Below are 18,127 nucleotides of genomic sequence, written 5' to 3' on the forward strand. Positions count from 1 at the left end.
AAGCAAAAAGAAAAACGGATAACGAAACCCATTTCCTAAATCCTAAGCAAAAAGAAAAACGGATAACGAAACCCATTTCCTAAATCCTAAGCAAAAAGAAAAACGGATAACGAAACCCATTTCCTAAATCCTAAGCAAAAAGAAAAACGGATAACGAAACCCATTTCCCATTTCCTAAGCAAAAAGAAAAACGGATAACGAACCCATTTCCCATTTCCTAAGCAAATTGGATAACGGACTTCGAATCCAAAATCCCATCTCGACAGCCAAACGGAAAACGAATAACGATTCCCACTTCCCTATTCGACACCCAAACGGAAAACGAATAACGATTCCCATTTCCTATTCGACAACTCAAACGGAAAACGAATAACGATTCCCATTTCCGAAATCGAAAGCAAATCGGAAAACGAATAATGATTCCCAAATCCCAAATCCCAACAAATGAGGAATTGGGATTTCGCAGTGCATGATGGGAAATTCTGAATTTTTTCGCAACTACGTCCCCAGGGTTTATTTTATTTGAAAACTTCTTTTCCTATATTAATATGTACTCGTGAGTGCGTACTGCTCATCACCACGTAAACGAGATTGTATTTGACACCGTTAATTATGAAGAGCGCCACCCGTATGCTTTTGTTCACGAACCAATATCTCGCGTGGTTCGTTGCGCATTCATAAATTGGCGCCGGGCAAAATGGTGGAGGACGACTTCAGAAAAACGTCACAACAGTCTGAGTAAGTTTGCCACTTTTGGCCTGAAAATTAACCATTTGACCTTCGAAGGTTAGGTAGAAGTGTATGAACTACTGTAGATACTTCTGAAGTTGATGCAGTGTTGGAAAAACGTTTCGAAACTAACGTTCAGAGAAGGAATTCCCTCGGTTATCTTTTTCATTTCTCCATTTTCTGAGAATCTGGCAAGATGGGAGTGGTTTATAAGAAAAAAATTACTAGGGATTAGAAAGAATGTTGCAACCTGACTTTTTTCTTCATATAGGCCTATCCCAAATCATTTCAATAAAGGTTAGCCATTGCAAAAATGTTGAAAAGACATGAATCTTAGAATGAGAAACATTTCCAATTTTGTTTCCAAAATTTTCCAAAATTTTCTTGACTCTGGGTAGACTTTGTACACAATGCTAAAGTGATGTTTGGATACTACATTCTTTCCTCTTAAATTTTTGAGAGCAATGGAGAAAAAAGTGGAGTCAGGTTGAAACATTGATTTCGTTTATATTTTTAACTAATTTTTTGATTCTGTGCATTAACCCACTTCACTCCTCCAAAATCCTCCTGGCGGTTTTGGAGGATTCTAGAGGAATGAGGATGAATGGTGATTGAATCAAATGAGGATTCTGGAGGATTGAGGATGAATGGTGATTGAAGCACATGAGGATTTTGGAGGATTGAGGATGAATGGTGAATGAAGCACAAGAGGATTTTGGAGGATTGAGGATGAATGCATTTTGAGGCAGGACTGTCTGATGATTTTGAAGGATTTGGCGTTGGTTATCCTTCATTTAAACAAATTTAGTGCAAAGTTTTGGGATGAGGAGGATTTTGGAGGATTGAGGATGAATGCATTTTGAGGCAGGACTGTCTGACAATTTTGAAAAATTTAGGCGGAGTTGAAAAATTTTGGAGGATTTTGGAGGATTGAGGATGGTTGTAAGCAACAAGGGCCTAGAGGGTTAGGGTTAATAAATGTAAATTGATAGCGGCAAGTTTCAGGGGCAAATGCTGAACAAAAATGCAAAACATTAAGTCTTTTAGAAAACATCAGAACCATGAATGTAACAAAACCCAAGGTAAAAGTAAAATTCATTATTATTATTATTTATTCGGCATTAAAAACACATACAAACAAGAAACATTCACAAAATATTAAAACAAAACCCCAAAACAAGGTAACAAAACAAAAGCCAGGGGCATATGCCTGGAATAAAAAAAGTTTACCTAAAAACTGTGGACTGAAGGCCTTCAATTCCAGTACTTCTGGCTACACAAACACCTTCAATAAAATTTCATATAAATCTATAAAAATCTACAAAGATTTATTAACAGTAAACACGTAATATTCAAATGGCAGAGGTATAAAGTTTAGCTTTAGATATGAAGCAGCTCACTTGGGATGGCAATCCAGTTTTGACTACAATGTGATAGCATTCAAGCATACCAAAGTCATTTTTGTTTTTGCCAAGGTCATTTTTGTTTTCACTACATGTTCCTTGTAAAACTGTGGACCCTTGCAGCATTTGTTTAAGGTCATTCAATCATCTGCATGCAACCATTGACAGACAGTCATATATTAACCACTGGCACTGACGACATAAACCACCTAATTAACCACTAACCAGACCTGTCCAAATGTTGCAAGGACTGGGGAAATGTTCCATGCTTTGGGGGAACTTGAGTTTACTTGTGCATTTTTTTTTTTGGTTTTTCAAAGCTGGATTGCTAGTAAAGACAGTTCTTTATTAAGCAAACAATTTTGAGTCAACTTTTACACTGGAATGATGAGTACGAACAAGAAAGACAATGAAAATGCTCTAAACAAATTCTTTCAGAGCATAATATAAAAAGGACAAGTAGACTTTTCCAGGGAAATTATTAAAAAAAACTCATCTAATTGTTAATGTAAAAATGGACAAATAAATACAATTGAAATGAAATTATTCTATGTGAAAATGATATAAATGATAAATAGCCAAACAGTAAAGGATGTGTTCAATCTAAAACTGCAATTTAAAAACTTCTTCCATAAAAAGAAAATCTTTGAAAGGATTAGTTGGTAAATACGGCATAAACCTGAAAGAATTTTATTTCAAAACTATACAAACTAAGTTAACTCGCATGCATGTTTTGCTAAAAAATGAAGTATGACATAATTCAAATTGGCCATTGACATACTTGGGACAGTGTTCAGTATGGAGAAGTAAAATGTGAAAGTCAGTATAGAGAAACTCTGAAAATTGCCTCCAAGTTTGGACATAAACAGTATAGGCCAAAGGACAATACTGCTGCAAAAAAAGTGACCAGTTTGGAACAAAGCAACACGACTGTTTTGTTGAGTATTGTGTCTTCCAGTACGGACTCATTAGCAAACTGCTACTCAACTTGATGCAATTGTCCTGGAAGCACAACTGCAGAACATGCCTAACTTGAACTCCATGCCATGTTGGAAGTTTGTTTAGACACTTAGAAGTATATGCTTGTTTGGAAGGATGTTGCTTGTTTGGAAGGACCAACTTGAACTTTGAGGAACACTGCTTATTCTGATTTTGGGAGACGTGGAATTCTGATGACTTTCTGATGTTGGGACGAGTGGAATTCAGGCGCCTTTCTGATGTTGGGAAAAGTGGAGTTCGCCATCCTCGCTACCTGTGGATGCCTGTATCACTCAGGAAACTTAGAGGTGACCCCCCCCCCCCCTCCATAAATCATTGTTAATTGTCTGATAATTAAGAAAATGATTTTGTGATGCTTCATAGTAAATTAACACAATGTGATGGGGCATAACACTATTTAGTTAATTGTTTCAATTGTGTCATGAATGTCAATGTCGAAAAAATGGCAGAAATAAGAAATCTTGTAAATTTTTTTTTATAAATTTCAGCATTTTATTATTTGACCCAAGGCGATGAAAGTAAAAGATTTCAAATTACGAGAACATTTCATTTACATGCCAAGTTTGGTAGTTTGTTTTGCAGGCATGCATGAACATGCACAAGACCCCCGGATTGTGAAAGTGTACAGTTTGCAAGTGGAGTCGTTCTTTGGATTGTTCGGACTCATCGACACGATCGGGGAACAAGGTTGCATATTAACTGAGGTGAGGTAACCATTTTTCTTCGCAGCTCAAGGCCACATGCACTTGTCCCCTGGATTGTGACAGTTTTCAAGTGGAGTCGTTCGTTGGATTGTTCAGAATCATGGCACAGAAGGAACAAGGTTGCATGTTAACGGAGGTGAGGTAACCATTTTTCTGTGCAGTTCAAGGCCACATGCAGTAGTTGGAGAAAAACACACCCCGATTTGTCTAGCCCAAATTGGTCTTTTTAAAATTAGTTCTTTTATTTATTTAAAAGACCACATTTTGATAAAATGTTACTCTTAAAAAAAAATCCAAATTCCAAGGTTGGTTGAAATATGTGTTTGTGATGTACTGGTTGGTGGTGGGTGTGTGCTTGTTTTTGTGTGGGGTGTTGGTGGTGGTTTCTCCACAGGTCGTCGGCGACTGCATGTGGCGACTTCGTGCGGCATGAAAAATACATATGAAAAATACACTTGCTTTTGTGTTATTAACACAAAAGCCATTCTGATATTTATTGAATGTTTTAATGATTGTTTGTTTTGTTTTTGATATCACTGCAAGGTACAAGCTGAGAAGCTTACTGGAGACAAGAAGGAAACTAGCGATGAACCGACAACTTCAGGGGAATCCGATCGCCAAATCCAAGGTGAGCATTTGATTGCAACTGATCGATTATAGACAGCCAAAGGAATGGAGAAACATCTTCAAAACAGCTGAAATTAAGATTGGACATTTGTCTATGAACAAATCAAATGCTGTACTTTGAAGTGCATTTTAAAATAACCCTCCTATGCAAACATACGTTTTGTGCCAAGTTTTGTCCTTTCAGTCATAATCAATCAAGTGACTGTTTTCAACAGTTAAGAATTCCCAGCATACATAAAGCAGGACTGACTGGCTGTGACTGTTTATGTAACTTGATACAGCTTTGCTTTGACTTTGGGTGATTAATAAGCCAGCTGTGCCCACATCTTGCCTGCTTTGTCTGTTCGTGGTCTGTTGACTGAATTTTGACTAGTCACAGTGCTTGCTTGACGTATGATCTGACTGCTGGTGACTAGCCTGTTTTAAAAGTATAGCGGGGAAAGTGGATAGAAATTTTGACTGTCTGTGACTGTTTAAATTGTAGAAGGGTTAATGGCTTTTGGTGCCCTGCATGAGACTATGTGGGTTCAGTTTGTTAAAAAATCAGAAAATTCAACAGTTTCAAAACTGAACTATTTCCAGTTTAACCCTCCTTTTTCACAGACAGTAAAAACAAAAAAATCCTGTCCCCTTTCCATGCCTTTTACACAGACTAGTCACCAACAGTCAGATCATATTTCAAGCAAGCACTGTGACTAGTCAAATTCAGTCAACAGACAAAAGCAGGCAAGTAGTAGGCACAGCTGGCTAATCAATCACCTACCAGTCGATAATTGTTTGAAATAACTTTCTCTTTCAGGTGATGGGCATATCATTATTTTCACAACGAAGATGACACCCAGGTCAGTCATTCTAATTATTGAATATTAAACAAAAACTTGTACTTAGATTTAGATAAGGACATAATTAACCAGGGTTCAACCAAAAAAATTTGTTACTGGCCAGCCGGGCTACTGAAATAGACTCTTAACTAGCCCGCGGGCATTTTTACTAGCCCACATGTTTTTCTTTTATAGAAGGTTTCATAAAAAAACAATGTGCATGCATGTAGAAACGTGTATTCTGAGGCAATCTTGTCAGTGTTTTAATAAACAGATTTCATAATTTAACCCAAAATTAGACACAAATTGATACAGGTTTGCTTTCTGAACTTGATGATTTATTTCTTGCTGTCCTTTCATCTTTGCCGTAGCCCAATAATTTTTGATTCGCCAGCCGGGCTACTTAAGAAATACTTTGACTAGCCCATCCCTGTTCTGACAAGCATTTGGTTAGTGGGCTACCGCTAAAGTCGAACCCTGAATTAACTTGGAACTGCAGTTTCAAATTGATTTTGTCATTAAATTCTGACTTGACAAACTATTGAAGGTGATAACAAAATGATTTTGGAAGCGCAGTTATTTTGAAAAAAGAATGTAAAATTGATATAAAGGTGTTTACACAAATTGGTTGTGTTGTAACTATGCAAAACTCCATTTTTTCACTGTTTTGATTAATGAATCAAAATCAATTTTGTTGATCTTCTTGAACATATCGGTTGATGAAAATTTGAGGCATTTCTTTGGCAGTTTTGACAGAAATTTGAAAATCCACCTATTAAGCTCCCAAAGATTCATGACTCAACAGGTGTTGTATTAATGGTTGTAGATGACATGAGTTAATTTTTACATTTTATTGTCTGTTACACTAGAACCTTCGACAACTTGATTTTATTTTATAATGATAAAAAAAAGATATGAGGGTGAAAATTAAGGTAGAATATATCACTTGATATCCCATCAAATTCACCGAATCATTAATCATATAGGGCCTAACTAAAAATCACCGTTCTTTTGATTAGGAAAAATAAAAAAAGGATTTAAAAATAAATTGAAACAATCATGTCTTAAAAAATAGATTATGGTCTTAAATCTTCCCTAGCCAATTTGTTCTTCCATTAGTCTAGGACATTTCCTTTCAACAAAAATACATCATTTTGTCACAAAAAAAACAAAGTTTGATATTTCTAATTATTGCAAAACTGCTGACCAATGACATGGATGATGATAGCTGGATGATGGAGGAAAAACGGATGATGAAAATCTTAAAGCATCTCTTTGGCAGTTTTCACAGAAATTTGAAAATCCCCCAAGCTCCCAAAGATTCATGGCTGGACAGGTGTTGTGTTAATGGCTGTAGATGACATGAGTTAATTTTCCATTTTATTGTCTGTTTCTTTTTCCCAAGCCTCTTTGTCTTCATGGTTAGCTGATGATGTCCGAGAGGACCCCCATCTACTCAAGTACATCCTTCATGCAACGGACAATACCTCGGTCACATGAGGGCAGTTTTTATGCAGTCTCAGAAATATAAGGTAACTAAATCATTTCAGTTGGTCTCGATCAGCTTATGATAACTGCCAGTTATTATAAGGTATTTTACCTTTATTCTATAAAGTCAAAGCATTAAGTGACCAACAAGGCTCTTTTGGCATAGCTTAGGGATCTTTCTCTCTGCCTTAACCCTAACTCCCTAGCATGATTTACTAGGAACCATATCCATCCTGGCAAATTCCAACACTAGGAAACTGCAAACATATATTTCTGACTTTGTTTCTGGAGGTGTGCCAACCCAATGTAAAAGACTGTCAGTTTAGGGGTACTGTACCCATCCTGACAGATTCCAACAAAAAATACCGTTGGGGTTTGATGGGTTGAGTTCTGTAAGGGTTAAAAGAAACCTCATGATAACAAAATAAGATGCCATAACTTTATCCCCAAAAACTTTTTTTTTTAACAAAAAAAATACATTTGACCGTATTCCATCTCACTGGCACACCAAAATGAAATTTCCTGTTTTCTCCTTTAATCCCATACCCCATTTGTGGTTGTTAGTGCTCGTAGTTCTGCAGATTTTTTGGATGTTCCACTTTTCAGCAGTGCCAACTTTGCCATCAAATTGCCCTTAATCTAACTTGAGTTTTGATGTGAATTCAAAGTCGACCAAAGTTTCATCTTCTGAATTGGCTTAGTTTTTCTGAATCAAATAACAATTATTGATAAATGAATGAGTTATAGATTAAAAAAACAACAACATTCATTTGATTTCTCCCAAAGTATGCAGTCACCTTTATGAGCAACAAGGCTTATGCAGATGGAATGTTTGACCCAGTGTTCATCCAGATTCATCTTCATGTTAAACATGTGGATAGTTTCTCTTTTTAATGCCATTATCATGTTGATTCAATTTTGTGTCCATCCCTAAATTTCAATTCATTCAAATAAGTTCCCCTGAGCCTCTGTTGGCAGTTAGGGTGCAGGCCAGTAAATCGGTCCGAAATTGCCTACGCCGGCTAAATCGCGATTTGCATGTCCTAAAATTCTTCAATGATTGAGCATATTGTGGGCAATGAACTTGAGGGTTGTAAAATATATGGGTGGAAGCCGTGCGCAGGACTGTGAGCACGTGTTTCAGTGAAATTTGGATGAAATTGGGGCCTTAAAAGTTCTCTATATTCCAATGAGTGTAGGCACCATTTTTCAAAATGGTGATGCATCTTTAGGACTATTTTTAGGGGTGATCATCTTCAGATGGAAATTTCTCCTAAAAGTTATCAGATTACTCCAAAAAAATTGAAAATAAAATGAAAGATGATATAATAAGCTTTAATTTGATGTGTGTCTCGAACACCTTGGAGAGTTGTGAGTATTTTTCCCAAATTTCTGAGGTGGGGACATTTATCATTGGGGTATATGTCTCTGTTGTCTGCTTTTGTTTGTCTATAACATCTTAGGGAGGTTGCTGACAGGCGATTGCCAGCATCTTTCACCAGTTGTCCTGGTCTTCCACGTCATTTTCTTCGGGCCTCAGATGGACGTCTCAATTGAGTGTCTTTGCTGCATGCTCATGTACAGCACCGTCTCCCAACCTCTCTGCCAGCTGCCATGGGAGGGGCGCCTGAGCACCGTGGCCGTTGAGGAGGTCTGTAGCCAGAGGCCCAGTGAAGCTGATGTCCAAGTCAACGAAGCTGACGTCTGAAGGTAGAGGTCCTTGATGCTGAATCTGTCTTGGTATGTAATGTTGAGCATGTCAGAAACTACTGGGGAAATACTGTTGATGCACCCTGTTGTAAGTTGTTCAGTGACACACTTCACACGTACAGACATGGGGAAGGAGATATGCTCCAAGAGCATTACCACAGCTCCACCGCTTGAGAGTTTTACTCCTGTATAATTACTCTCAGTGACAACCGACCGCGGCCGGTAATTTGAATCGGGGCTCTTTGCACCCTCACTAGATTACTTGGCTGCAAACACCACTGCCGGACTTTCAGAGCATTGTTGAAAGCTTACAATGCCAGCTCAAGGTTTCACTAAAAAGCACACGATGACCGGCCATATCAAATGGAGAGACATACTCCAACTCATCCTGCTAGGAGTTCGTTCTGCAGTCAAACCAGGCTTGGCCCTTTGTCCAGCTGAACTCGTTTTCGGCACCCGCACTCATCTGTTGATTGGCCTGACAGCGCTGCAACTCGTTCAACCCAGCAGACAGCGTTGACCGGCTCAAGGCATCCATATGCATCAGCTCCTTCCAACGCCATCCCGTCAACAACAACAGCGAGCTGTTCACATTCCAAATAGTACCTGGGAAGTAAAACCAAACCAGATCGCTGGAGAAACTGTGGAAGATCGAGTCAACTCGCGGTACAGTCACTTCAAAAACCTCCTCGGTAGCCCCCCAGTAGCTGAGAACAAGGATGAGGAAATGCAACCTGTCTTCCAGGGCTTGCCGATCAACGATGGACAATTCACCATCAAAGAGTACCAATCTGCAAAAAGCTCACTCAAACCAGGGAAGAGCTGTGGGGAAGATAGGATAGTGCCTGAGGTGCTGAAATGGGTGCCCATAGACGACCTGGTGCTAAACATCCCCAACAAGGCCTTCATAGACCGAGAGTTACCAAGGCACTGGACAGTGCTCAACGTAATTCCTATCCCAAAGTCAGGCGATCTCACAAAGGCTGATACACGTAATTATAGAGGAATCAGCCTCAGCTCTGTGGTTGCCAAGGTCTACAACCGGATGATTCTGAATAGAATCCGCCCAGTTCTCGATCCTCTGCTGCGCAAAAACCAGAATGGCTTCAGAGAGAAGAGGTCCACAGTCTCACAGATAGGCTCTGAGAAGGATCATTGAAGGGGTTAACAGGAAAAATCTCCCAGCTGTGACGACCTTTATCGACTTTAGGAAGGCGTTTGACTTGATCCACCGAGGGAAGCTCAAGGAAATTGTGCAAGCCTACGGAATCCTGGGGAGGGAGGAGCTACTTGGTTTCACTCTCTCACCAAGGCAAAGCAGATGGGTGAGTGTTGTAGAGGCTGTTGTAGAGACCGACTTCGACTTTGTGGATGACATCGCTCTGGCCTCGGATTCGGTGCAAAAGGCACAAGCTCTGCTTCTCAGCGTGGAAAGAGAGTGCAAAAAGTTTGGCCTGCAGATCAATGCCAAGAAGACGGAAGTCGTGCTTTAACATCGACACTGGGGATGTGAAAATCAACACCAAGGATGGCACTACCCTAGCTGTGAGAGAAGACTTCATATACCTGGGCTCCCACAAAGTCAGGAATGAGGTGCTCTATGGCAAACTGCCAAGGATCTCTACAACTATCGGACGTAAGCGTCTGCGATTGGCTGGTCACTGTGTTCGGCATCCAGAGATAGCTGCAAGGCCAACTCATCTTATGGGAACCCACTCATGGAGTAGCCTCTCGAGGTGGGCAGATGCTAACCTACGTGGACCAGCTGCGTCGTGATACTGGACTAGCCTCCGCAGCCGAGATAGGATGGCGTTGGGAGACCGTGATGTGTGGTGTGCCTTTGCTGCAGTCCGACGAGAGTCGACTTGATGAGGACCTGACTACATGAAATTTAAGCTTGTTTTTATGCGTCATATGATGGAGTATGCATGCCCTTCCAACTACCCTATAATGGACCATACAGGGCTATCAATTGATTTGTTTGTCATTGACATGTATACATCTGGGTAAACCCTGCTTCTTTTGATGACTGCTCCAGGATGTCACTGGCCAAGCCTCGATCAACGTATTGACAGTCACTGCCGCAGGATTTTGCAGGATTCTGCAGGATTCAGGCAGTGGTCACCCCTTCATGGACCATATTTAAGATATAATGGAGGAATTTGCAGAATTGAGGCTATTTTTCCTTGAGGCCAATTGGAGGATTTTGCAGGATTGAGGCTACATCCCAGCAAACAGGCCTAGGGAGTTAGGGTTAAACAGCTCTGTGAACACTAAGGTCATATGTTCGCTCATATTTCTGTAACTTTCCATTCTGTGTGCTCACATGTCGTTTCAGCACATGTATGAAACCATGTTCACTACCATAACTAATCTATATTGCATTTTTTGCACATTCTTTGACAAGACAGGACCTGAGAAACTTTTCCCTCTCGAGAGTCGCTGGAAACCTGTTATCAGAACCACAAGAAGAAGAACAGTTGTGTTTCAGGTGATCTGAAAACTTGTTCAATATACTTTAATACTTGCTTTTGCACCAATATTTATGTGAATTATGGGTTGATTATAATTTCATGCTAAAATTATGCTGTGAATATGAATGCAAAAGAAGCTAAATTTCCAAATTCTGTCTTAAAAACTTCTCCATACATGTAAATTTGTTCTCCCAACTTAGTGGAGCTGCACAAGCGGAAAGATTTCCAGCATCACTAATATTTCCCTTCAGTGACCTATCACCCATCAGAAAGTGATAATATGTCCTAAAAAGTCGAATTTAGCAGGGAAAATATTAAAGTATTTACTGAGAAAACACTTTAAAAAAATTCAGACCAGTCTCATAGGTTTTGTACACAGGGTGACAAGTGATGGCCAGATATGGGATTTTTCCCGCAAAAGCTACAAAAGCTTGCAAAATTATGAAAAAAAATCATAAACTGCATGTATAGGGCCTACAAGTATGCTATTTATATTCAATTTGGTTTTATTTTTGTGTTACTTGAATTTTAGGTTTTCCCGCTCTTACCAAGAAGACGTTGCTCTGGATGCTGGAATGCCCTGAAACTGCACCACTTTGTGATGACATCAAACATCAGAGAAACTACATCCAAGGTGCATTGGGCCTATTTAGAATGTATTAGGCTGTTAAATGAGAAAAAAAAGGTTATATGGGCAATTCCATGCTGGTGGAGACACCAGACCAAAAAATAAATTTACCAAGTTTGATTTGCTGAAGTGACACAATATCTTGGCGTTTTTTAAAACTGAAATAGTTTCTTCCCATGCGCGCACTATTTTGTGAGTTACGGTACACCATCACATCAAAGTCTGCAATGACGTCATGATGACTAATGGATGCACTGGTAAGGAAATTTGAATCAGTCTTTTGCTATCTATAATTCAGTAATATTTTTCCTCAATTTTGTTATGTTACCGTTTTGAGGGCATCTTTGTGAAAATGGATATTATTTTTTTAGTTGTCAGTTGTAGTCAGATTTTGCTTGTCAAATGAGATACAAACTTACACAATTTTTTTTTATCAAAATCAACTTTATTTGTTTTCTTTATAAACTTGTATTTTCTGACCAGTAAATTATTCTGGCAAATTTTCTTAGCATGAGTTCTGAGATGTGTATTAGAAAAAAAAGATTTTTGTTTACATTTTTGCTTTAATGCTTAGGCCAGCCATGAAATATTGTAATATGTCAGTCACATGTATCTTCATGCAGTCACAATCTCTTCGCATGTACTGTCAGTCACATTATTGCACAGTCCGTAGGCCTAGTTGACGAAAATATAAGTACACACATTATTTAAGTCCATACACATGAAAGAAGTAAACTCTTTTGACCAAAATGCAACGGAGTGTCAAAGCCACGTCTGAGCAACTTATATTTTTCACAAAAAAACTCCTTTTTTTTGTATTTGGATATCTGTAAGCCTTTAAAATTAAGAATATATTTGTGTTGCTTTTGGGGCACAAGTAGTCTGTCATTGTCCATTCTGTTGGGGAGGGGTGGGGGAGTCTTCCCTGTGAGAACTGAATTATTGTTTGGCACCAAATAGTTTGATATTCATAATTCCCTATTACTAAACCTTGGCTGATTTTATTCATTCTTTTTGTTGTGGGTTCACTGGCTAACTTTGGTATTGCCAGAGAAATAGCATTTAAAATTGTGTTAGTAAAAACATGCAAAAAATACGAATAATTTTGTTGAATGTTTCATATTTTTCAGGAAAGGTACACACCCAAGTTGCAAGTTAATTACAGCAGCACAGAGAAGAGCACAGCAGAAACAAAACTTGGAAGAAAAGGATTGTACGAAGACCACAAGAGGAACAAATGAAAGAGGAATAGACAGTCAAAGAGCAGAACATAAGTTTATAACTGAGCACGAATAAAACTTTAAGAAAAAGTTGTTAATATTGAGTATGAAATTTGTTTTGCATGTTGAGACCTGAAATTATTAATGAAGAAAATATGTATATGACATGTATTAAGTATGTAAATCTATTCACAGTTATTATTGGAGACAATTAATATTATAAGGTTATTTTTGAGAAATGTCTTGCCTCATCTGCTTTATGTTCACTTATTTTTGAGGTGCTGACAATATATAGGTTTTAATTATATGAGGTTTTTATGTAAATACATTTCTACATTTTTATCCTGAAAAAAATATCTTGTTGCATATAGTCACTGTTGGAAATAAAAGAAAATAAGACGTTTACCTCAACAGAAATTTTTCGTCACTAGTTTCGTCACAGTAATGTCAGTCACGATGATGTCCGTCACAGAGTCTTAATTTGAAAAAGTTAATTTTACAACTTACGTGTAAACACTGTATCTACTCTATCAATAAATGGAATATTATATCTGTTGCACCTTTAACTTGAAGAGAAATTTGTTCAATCATTTGTTTCCTGCGTTGCTTTTATGTAATGTCTGTCATGATAAAAGTGTCCCGATCATGACAACATAAAAGAATGCGTAAATTGCAAGATAGCCCAACTACAGCTCATGCAAACCTAACCTTACACTGAATTTACTGGTGGTTTTTCTGGAACGTAATTATCTGCCTAAACAGGTTGTAAAAATGTAAAGACACTTTTGGCATCTAGAAAAAATAATACATATCGTTGAGGAATTCATGTCACAAAAATTCTTCAAAATTTTTTTCACTATACTCGTTGAAAAAGTTCAGTCTTAAGAGCTTCCAATTCCAATTGCAATGTGACATGTCTTGAATATAAAATAAGATAATGAGAATTTGATATAATTATTGAAATAAAAGAAATTTTGAGTGAAAAGATGAAAATTTATATGGAATTCTATTACGTTTATGGAATTACTATACGGTGTCACGTTCTCATATCACGAACTGATTAAAATGAAATTGGTGGGGATTTGAGATATTGGTGCCAACTAATTTCAAACCAGCCGAAACTCTTAATGTCTGTCGCCATGGAATTGCCCATATACTTGGTAGAAACTGTAGATTTTCTGTAGGTTGCCCAATTAGTTACTGGGTCTTACATAATTATTGTATTTCTGATTATTTATGTATTAATCGTAGGTAAATTTTCAAGTGTAACCCATACAAAGCAGGGGTGGATCCAGGAATTTTTGCAGGGGGGGGGGGGGTTTCATCAGCAAAACATTCTGAAAAATGTAGACAGGTTTTTTCTCAGGACACTTGGCCTCCAAGAATATTTTTTTTTGGGGGGGGGGGGGGGGGGGGGGCTCGTACCATACTTTCAATGAGGGCGTTATTCAAATCCAACGATTATTCACAGAATAGTGTACAAAAACCCACTAGCCAAGCTGGCTCTGTCCGTATTTTGTTTGCACAGGCGGACATTATTGTTAAAGGTATAGAAAGAATTGGAAAATGATGATTTTCCATGGAATAATTTGAGAGCTCTATAATTAATTGACAAAGAATCAAGCCAGGTAGACACAGCTAAAATATTGGACTGTAGAGGGCAGTATTCATATATTATGTGTAACCTATTTGTAGTGTACCGTTTCACTTATTTAACTTTATTTGTACTACTAGAACTTATTCATGAAATAAGGTGTCACTCTGTATTGGAATTGGTATATTTTTGCCTGTGAAGTGGATATCATTTTAAAATTTTAGGGGGGAAATGAATTAGATGCTGTAGGCCAGATTGCCTATTTTAAAATTCTCATTTTCACATTCAAACAAAAAGTTTGTCCTTTTTACAGCAAATTTTGTCCTACCCCCCATGAAAAAATAGTGAAAATTTTGAATGAATTAAGGGCTTGCAGCTCAGTAAAATCTTTAAGCATTGACAAATTTAGATTTTTGTAAAGGGAAGTTAATTAATTAATGTCTTCATTTATTACATTAATTAGAATTGTGGTTCTTGTTAAAATAGTTTAAAAACAACGTTAACGAAAAATATTGTGAAATAGGTTTGTAAATGGTGTACAACCTACAGTAGAAAGTATATTGAATAAATATCTAAATTTGAGAACCAGAATTTTAGACCTATGGTGGTTTCCTTCTGAATATTCATTTTTTTCCTGCTTTTTATTATTCAATTATTCAAATGAGGGCAAGGGTCATTTTTAATTTTTTTTTTATATTGCGCAATCTAACCTTTAAATATAAGTTCCGAGAACAAATTTTCGAAGAAGCATGTGGCCCAGCGGTCTAGCTCGCTGACCGCCAGGCGCCGGGTCCCCGGATCAAATCCCAGCCGGGGACCCGGGAGGAGAATTTTTGCTCACTGCAGTCTTAAATTATAAAAAATAAATAAAATAGTAGCATGGAGCAGGGTTGAACCGCGTACCCCTGGCATGCCAGCTGTCTTCTTTTCCGCTCTGCCATGGCACTTTCTTAAAAAACTCTCCGGTTTTCGTAATTAAAACCCTTAGGTTGTTGGACTTGGACAATTTTTCAGCTTTGGCCAGAATTTCCGATTTCAAGGGGTACCCCTTGAATTTTTTTAAGATCTGAGGGTCTGAGGCTGGGAGATTTGAGAAGTTGGGAGCTGAAGGGGTTTGGGGTTGGAGGGTAGATTTTTGGACTCTGAGCTGGCTGGTTGATGGTTAAGAGGGAACTGAACTGTAAGTTGAAGGGCTTCTAAATTGATAGTCTGCAAATTGATAGGACTAGGAGTTTATGGGTCTTGGGTTTGTTGGACTTACAGTTGGGCTGGCTGGTTGATGGTTGAGAGGCAATTGGACTATTAGTTGAAGGGCTTCCAAATTGAAAGGTCTGCCAGTTGATGGGATTGGGAGTTTATATGAGTCTTGAGCTTGTTGGACTTGGAGTTATTGGGGCTGGACTTGGATTTGGAGATATCATTGCTTCATAGTTGGGCGGCAGGTTTGGATTGGATAATTGAAGCTTCCTATTTGAAGTCCTGTTAGTACTATTTGAGAAGTCTTCGCAGCCAATCAGTCAGACTGGTAGTTGGCCTTTGCCTTTTTGGAGATTGATGCAATTGTTGAAGCCTGATGAAGAGCATATAAGACTGCTGGAATGCTGGTTGCCAGTGCTGTGTGAGATGGATGTAGTTTTCTTAGCATCAGGGTCTTGATGTAACCTGGTTGAAGGGCCTTCCTCAATTGACCATATGGGTGGCTGTCGGAGTAGGTTTTCATGCTTCAGTGATTTTGTATAGCTTATGGCCCTCTCTAGTCAAGGATGTTAGAGGTCACATGATAGTCTGGTGCCGGTGAAATATTTGTTTTGGTTTTTTTTGTTTTTCAGGAATTTAGATTTTTGATGTAGGCTTCAATGTTTGCAACAGTTTTAAAAATCTACATTTTACGAATCAAGGAGGTGTGCATGGCTCTTTTGAACATTGCAACTGTAATGCAAAGTTAACAAATTTGCAGCAGCTCCGATTATAAAATAGGCATTTTTTACACGAACAGATATATACTTTGAACAGGTTTAATCATTGACATTAAATTGACTGCCACAATTCCTTTTGAAATTCTACGACCAATCAATAGAAATATCAACTAAATACAATAGATATTTTCCTGAGTAATCATCTGGAAAGGTGTGTTGTTTTTGTTGCATTATTGGTCGATTTCATTTTGTTTGTACTTTTCGCGTTGAACACGTTGAACACATTGTTTTGGTTATATTGACTGTATTGTTGGACAATTCATAATGAAATTTCAGAGGCCTTTTAAAGATTTTACGACCAAGGAAGCGTCAAAATTCAATTTTATTTCTAGAGTCCAGACTGTGAGCGAATGTGATTCCATTCAGGCTGTAGCTTTTCCCGCTAAATAGACGATTGTTTTGGTTAAAATTTATAGGCTTTCAAAGTTATACTACCAAACAACTGACAAAATCTCAATATAATTCAACGGATAATTCTCAAGTTATTTTCGGACAAGTACAGTGAGCTTTGTTTCATTGAACATCGTTAAAATAGTTTGTATTGTACTTTTTACACTGAAGTAACATACTCTATCGTTTTGATTATAACCTTGACATTTCCCCTTCAAATTTAGGCTTTTTATCCCTCAGCCGAGATGCTGGAGGGTATTGTCAGGGCGGGCATCTGTCCCAGCATCTCATTTTCCGGATGATAACTGGAGTTAGAAATGTTGTTTGGGATTGTAACTTCAGTTCAGAAGGGGGTTGCCCTTGGGTACAAGCAAGTGAGGATTGGTTTGGGGGTCAAAAGGTCTAAGGTCAAGGTCACTGTGGTGAGTTAAAGGTAAATGGTTTCCGGATGATAACTTGAGTAAGAATTGTGATTTGGGTTTTTATCTTCAGAAGGGGGTTGCCCTTGGGTACAAGCACGTGAGGATTGGTTTGGGGGTCAAAAGGTCCAAGGTCAAGGTCACTGTGGTGAGTTAAAGGTAAATTGTTTCTGGATGATAGCTTGAGTTAGAAATGTGATTTGAGTTTTAACTTCAGAAGGGGGTTGCCCTTGGGTACAAGCAAGTTGGGATTGGTTTTGTGGTCAAAAGGTCGAAGGTCAAGGTCACAGTGGTGAGTTAAAGGTAAATGGTTTCCGGATGATAAAAACGTGAGTCTGAAATGTAATTTTGGTTTGTAACTTCAGAAGGGGGTTGCCCTTGGGTGCAAGCAAGTGAGGATTGGTTTGGGGGTCAAAAGGTCCAAGGTCAAGGTCACAGTGGTGAGTTAAAGGTAAATGGTTTCCGGACGATAACTTGACTCCGGCTAAGGGGTTTCAACAGCAGCGCCGTTATTTCTGTTTGTTGTAATTGTTACGAATACAATTTCTGATTTCATTTTCATAATTTTCATAAGGGAACTATTCAATTTCTAAAATGAACACAAAAATCTCATTCAGAAATTACAGTTTTTTCTTCTCAAAATGCATTATTTATTTTTTCACTCAACAACCGTAAAACGGGTCCAAAATGTTTGTGATTGTCTTTAAATTAATTGATAGTACAATATTGTGGTCAAGTCAATTTTCATATATAACACATCCCGGACTCGGTACCTACCAAATTAATACAACCACATCAGACCTATAGTTGCTTTGACGTGATGTAACACATGATGACCGTGACGTCATCATGACGTTACATCTCAGTATACACACCTTCTGTACGAGATCCTTGTCTATGACAAGTTTCAGGAAGACCTGCATTTGGAATTGTAATGACTCGAGT

At 38.2% G+C, this 18,127-nt stretch overlaps 1 long non-coding RNA gene across 1 annotated transcript; it reads left to right on the forward strand.

Annotated features, from left to right (window-relative positions):
* The first annotated feature begins 8,441 nt into the window (after window positions 1–8,441).
* Window positions 8,442–11,825, forward strand: LOC119728375. The gene is made up of 3 exons (XR_005271051.1): window positions 8,442–8,511; window positions 10,893–10,972; window positions 11,488–11,825. It is a non-coding gene; the product is annotated as an uncharacterized LOC119728375 (long non-coding RNA).
* Window positions 11,826–18,127: the final 6,302 nt, after the last annotated feature.

The sequence above is a fragment of the Patiria miniata genome, unplaced genomic scaffold (assembly GCF_015706575.1).
Source record: "Patiria miniata isolate m_02_andy unplaced genomic scaffold, ASM1570657v1 HiC_scaffold_1, whole genome shotgun sequence".
NCBI classification, from domain to species: Eukaryota; Metazoa; Echinodermata; class Asteroidea; order Valvatida; family Asterinidae; genus Patiria; species Patiria miniata.